General features: G+C 37.0%; 1 non-coding gene and 1 pseudogene across 1 annotated transcript; both read right to left on the reverse strand.

Annotated features, from left to right (window-relative positions):
- Nucleotides 1–268: 268 nt before the first annotated feature.
- LOC138842230 (U6 spliceosomal RNA) lies at nt 269–372 on the reverse strand. Its single transcript, XR_011376666.1, has one exon. It is a non-coding gene; the product is annotated as a U6 spliceosomal RNA (small nuclear RNA).
- A 4311-nt stretch (nt 373–4683) lies between these two features.
- On the reverse strand, nt 4684–4783 carry LOC138842238 (U6 spliceosomal RNA; annotated as a pseudogene).
- Between the last annotated feature and the right edge of the window lie 1231 nt (nt 4784–6014).

Here is a 6014-nt window from a genome sequence, read left to right on the forward strand (position 1 = left end):
AGCCAGAAGTTGCCCTGTGGCTCAGGTCAAAGGGTGCAAGACTTGTGCAAAAAAGAAGCTCAGTGACAGTGTGCAGGCCCTGAGTTCATGCTCCAGGACTGCCAAAAAATAAAAAGAGAGAACATGTCAATAATGAATGAGGGAGGGATCCAGAAACCAAATTCCTCACTGAATATTTTCTCTATTTCAATATCATTCCAGAGAGAAAAATTAGGCATAAAGATGGTCCAGAAAGAACATATCTCATGAAGAAATACAAGATTTAAAAAAAAATATGGAACACTTCACATATTTGCATGTCATCCTTGTGCAGGGACCATGCTAATCTCTGTATCGATCCAAATTTAGTATATGTGCTGCCAAAGCGAGCACTACAAAAAAATTTTTTTTACTGCAACTGGCCTGTAGAGACAATCCATCAGACATAATTGTGACTTGCAATAGCACAAGAGCTCATTGTAATAGCACAAGTGCTATCTGGATATTATGTATGGGTCCTGAGCATTGATAAGAGCCTAGGTGCTATTCCTATTTTTTTCCTCAAGAATATTACTTAAACCACAGCCCCATTTCTGACTTTTCTGGTGAGGAAATGGAGATAAGAGTGTCATGGACTTTTCCTGGCTCACCTGGCATAACATTAGGATAACACCTGGGATAATATTAATAATGTTATCCCAAAATCTCAGCATTCTGAAGAGCTAGAATTATAGTTATGAGCCATTAGTACACAGAAAAGTATTTATTTTTCAGTGGAATGAATTAAGAATACAGATTCTTAAGGAAAATTCACCCTCAGTACTAAGTAAATCATCAAGAACAGTTCACGTAGATACACACACACACACACACAAGCATACAAGCAGACACAAAAACCCACATAAACGTCTCAGGAATCTGTATCTCTTTCCCCTAAAGAGTAGTATGGTCTAATGGGCAAACTGTGGTGTCACAGTCATGTAATCCCAGATATCAAGAGGTAGGGGTATAGGAGCATGGGGTACTGAGGATGACTTGGGTGAAGTTAGCACAAAATCCTATATTAAAAGCAAAGTGAAAAAGAAAGAAAAAGAGTTGGGTGCATGTAGGCACAAGTGGCAATTTATGTGCCTAGTAAGTTTAAGGCCCTCAGTTTAATCCTCACTTCCATGAAAAAGACAAAAAGAATAAAATCTCAGTCCATTTTGTCATTGTTTAAAATCAATTAAGCTGTATACTTCATGAGGAATATAAGGTCTATTTCAAGCCTAATAGTAGTAGCTGGATAGTCTATATAGCATGGTAGCACATGGGACAAGGCCCTGTGGGTGCATCATATCACAGAGGATCTCAGCATCATGGTATGTGCTAGAATGACAGGGAGTAAGGGGCATAGGTTGCTTTTAACAACTGATAACAGTGATAACGTTAGTCCCTTGAGAGTTGATGAGATAATATTTATCCATTTATGACTGAAACATCTTTTAAAGGTTCTACTTCCTGACACTGCTACATTGAATAGTTAAACTTCAGTATGAGCTTTGATGGTGACAGACCATTAACAGCTTTCTGACAGAGGCAGGTGAGACCATTGGAAGCCAAGGATGTTAATACAACTAGGCACCTTGGACAACTGCTTCGATCTCATTGATTCTGATATTTACTGTACTTGGGGCCATCTCACAGTCAAGATCCATCAAGTCCATGTCTGTTCCATGTGCCAGTTTCAGTTATGCTGAGTGTTATATAAACCACTAGACAATAGGGAGAAATAGGATGGAGATAGGCACAAAAATGTAAGTTTGGCATTCTTCTTGGCCCTTAAATAACATTAAAAGATTTATGTAGGTAAGTCACGAGAAAGCTCTATGTCATTATAAAATACATATAGCCATGTAATAACTACTCTATCACCCTGAAAGATACCTTGTAGAACAGCTTGTTTACACATAACACAGACACTCCTATGAACACAAAAGATGGAAAAAACAAACAAGTTCCGGTTTACAAAAGTAATTGTCAACCTCAGAGTCAAAGCAGACACCCTGAAAACAGTACTGGAAAGAATAGGAAAAACACTAGGTCTCCTTGGCACAGGTCAAAATTTCCTTAATAGAGACCCAGAAACACAACAAATCAAAGAAAGTTTGCACAAATGGGATTTCATGAAACTGCAGAGCTTGTGCATGGCAAAGGACATAACTAGCAAAATCCATAGAAAGCCCACCGATTAGGAGAAGATTAGCCATACAACAGACAAGGATCTCATATCTAAAATGTGCTTGGAACTCACAAAAATATATGCTCCAAAAACAAATCCTCAAAGAAACAACTGCACAATAAATAAGTGGGCTAAAGAATTAAAGAGAAATTTCTCTGAAGAGGAAAGAAGATGGCCAACAGACACATAAAGAAATGCTCAACATTTCTAGCCATAAAAGAAAAGCAAATCACCAAAATTACTCAAGCTGATTTAAAATTTGGCAAAGGAGCAGGGTATAAAAATAACCGTCAAAAATCAATGGCTTTTCTGTATGCCAATAATGAGAAAAGCGTGGTTGAAATCAGGAAAGCAACTCCATTCATAACAGCACCCCCAAAAAAATACCTAGGAATTAATTTAACCAAAGAAGGGAAGGACCTCTATAATGAAAACTTTAAAAACCTGAAAAGGGAAATCAAAACAGAACTTATAAAGTGGTAAAAGCTCCCATGTTCCTGGATTGGAAAGATCAACATCGTGAAAATGGCAATAGTTTCCAAGGGTTTCTACCAATTTAATTCAATACCTATCAATATTCCAATCCCTTTCTTCAACGAATTAAAAGAGGCTATCCAAAAATTCATATAGAACAATAAAAAACCCAGAATAGAAAAAAAATATCCTTAACATAAAGAACAGTGATGAAGGAATATCAATACCAAATTTCAAACTCTACTACAAAGCCATCGTAATTAAAACATCTTGGTACTGGCACAAGAACGGACATCAGGAACAATGGAATAGAGTTGAAAAGGCAGAAATGAAAGTACAGACATATAGCTACCTAATCTTCGATAAGGGAGCTAAAAAAATAGAATGGAAGAAAGCCTCTTAAGTAAATTGTGCTGGCAAAATTGATTAATCACTTGTAGAAAACTTAAGCTAGATCCTTATATATCAATCTGCACCAGAATCAATTCCAAATGGATCAAAGCCCTCTGAGTCAAAGCAGACACTCTGATGGAATAGGATGGAATAGGAGAAACCCTAGGTCTCCTTGGCACAGGCCGAATTTTTTTTTAATGGAGACCCAGAAACACAACAAATCAAAGAAAGGTTGGACAAATGGGATTGCATGAAATTGCAGAGCTTCTACATGGCAAAGGACATAGTTAACAAGATCAATAGAAAGCCTATGGATTGGGAAAAGATCTTCACTAGCCATTAAACAGACAAGGGTCTCATATCTAAAATATACCTGTAACTCAAAAAATTAAATCTCCCAACAACAAATCCTCAAAGAAACCACTTCTCCATAAAAAAGTGGGCTAAAGACTCAAAAAGAAACTTTTCTGAAGAGAAAAGAAGGATGGCCAATAGACACATGAAGAAATGCTCAACCTCCCTAGCCATAAAAGAAATGCAAATAAAAAGAACAGAAATACCATCTCACCACAGTTAGAATGGCTATAATCAAGAACTCTAATAACAACAGATGCTGGAGGGGATGTGGATAGAAGGAAACCTTACTGTATTGTTGTGGGAGTGTAAACGTGTTCAACCACTTTGGAAAGTATATGGAGGTTCCTCAGAAGACTCCACATAGAGCTCCCCTATGACCCAGAACTAGCACTTTTGGGCATTTACCCAAATGTTCACAAACAAGATCATACTAATGCTACCAGCACGACTATGTTTATTGCAGCATTATTTACCATAACTAAGATATGGAACCAACCCAGATACCCTTCAGTTGATGAATGGATCAAGAAAATGTGGTATATATACACAATTCCATGCCTCCATAGAATTTCTTTGTCCCATTTGTTAGGAAATGGAAAGACTTGGAACAAATTATATTAAGTGAAATAAGCCATACCCAAAGAAACATAGATCCCATGGTTTCTCTTATTTGCAATAACTAGTATATGTCTGAGAAAAACAGAAATTTTTAGACAAGTTGATTTTAGGCGAAATGAACCCCAAGATAATTTTTTTTCTTTCTTGTGATTGTTTCCAACATATTTATAAATTGATTTCTTTGTTGCTTTGTATGTACCTCCCCCATGGTATAACTCCTGTTTTCACTGCATTTGATTCTGGTACCCTGCATCTTGTATATACATTTTTCTAATTTGGAGAGGGTTAGGGAAAACACAAAATGCTTAAATAGGGATACAGGTTGACCCATTGTAAAAATGCAATGTACAAGGCCCTACGTTAAAAACAAACATTAGAACTTCGGAGGTGGGGAGAATACTCGTGGAGGTGGGAGAGAAGGAATGGTAGGGGAAAAACAAAGGAGGAGGTAACAATGCTTGATAGGAAATATACTTGATAGGAAATTACCTTACTCATTTAATTGTAACCCCTCTGCACAGTATTTTTTATAATAAAAGACATACAAAAATTTATTCAATGTATGATTATGGACTGGGCCTTCCACTTACTTTCACACTTCAAACTGGGATCTCTATCTGTCTTTATTTATTTATTTTTTTTTAAATCAGGAATGCTACACAAATATGTGAGTCATCATTGCACAAGGGCCATGCTAATCTCTGTATCGTTCCATTTTTTATATATGCTGCCAAAGTGAGCAATCTTTAATTTTTTGTTAATCTTTTTTTCAAGGATAAATCTAATAACACTGTCCCCTAATTTTGTATAAAATTAGTTTTGGACATATATTTAATATGTAATATATTTGTGAGATATATACGTATATACATACTATTTGTCTGCAGGAGTTGGGCACACTGAAACAATTGAAGGCACTGATTTAATTTCACGGCTGTCATTCTATTTTAAGACTTTTAAAAATCAAAACATAGATGACCATAATTTCATCGAATGTCCTGTCCAATATTGATTTGTGTGTATCAGGCAGGCTGTACCTCATGTCCCACAAGAGTGCAAGAATAATAGGGTTTAGCTCATTACATAGTGGCTCATCAAGACATAGGAAATATCCCTCAGTTTGGTTGAGATGATCTCCATTGTTTGTTCTATACTATGCCTCTGCTTTGGCTCTGCAGTTTACCATTTCAAGATGATATTTGGTTCTTTTTGAGACAGATGAATGGAGAAATGTACGTGGCCTCCAAGACAATTACCTGTATCTGGTTAAAATTCATACTTTCAAATGGGATACTTGCCATCCCTGTAGAATACAAATGAGGCCTTCCAAGCAACAGCTATCTACATTGCAGCCATTGTAATTTTCATGGAAGCACTATTTTATAGGGACAAAATTAAGATACCAAATATGTCCTTCAGCAACTACCCCTGGGAAATCCTTATGCTCATGCCAAAGTCATTGAACGTCACATTGCCTTTGTCATCCAACACGATGTTATTGGATTTAATGTTTCAGTCATTTTCAGTTTCATTAAATTAATGCACAGTCCTCACAATCTGTTTGAATAAACTCCTGACTTCATTCTTGAATAGGCGGTATGATTTTCACATTTGTCTAAGGAGGTCTCTGGATGGCCAGTTCCACTACCAAGTATTTGTGCTCATCCATTTCCCTCACCAGGTATGACCTGATCATGTGTGGGTGATGGAAAATCTTAATAATGTCCATCTCATTTAAACATTTTTTGTGGGTCCTGGGGCTTGATCTCTGGGCCTGGGCACTGTCACTGAACTCTTCAGCTTATGTCTACTGCTCTACCACTTGAGCCACAGCACCACTTCCAGCTCTTTCTGTTTATGTGGTGCTGAGGAATCGAACCCAGGGCCTCATTTATTTAAGGCAAACATATACCACTGAGCCACCTTCCCGGCCTGTCCATCTCATTTTTGATTTAACAATTGTTGAACTCTC

Source organism: Dipodomys merriami, unplaced genomic scaffold (genome assembly GCF_024711535.1).
Source record: "Dipodomys merriami isolate MVZ:Mamm:240054 unplaced genomic scaffold, mDipMer1.0.p SCAF_331, whole genome shotgun sequence".
NCBI classification, from domain to species: Eukaryota; Metazoa; Chordata; class Mammalia; order Rodentia; family Heteromyidae; genus Dipodomys; species Dipodomys merriami.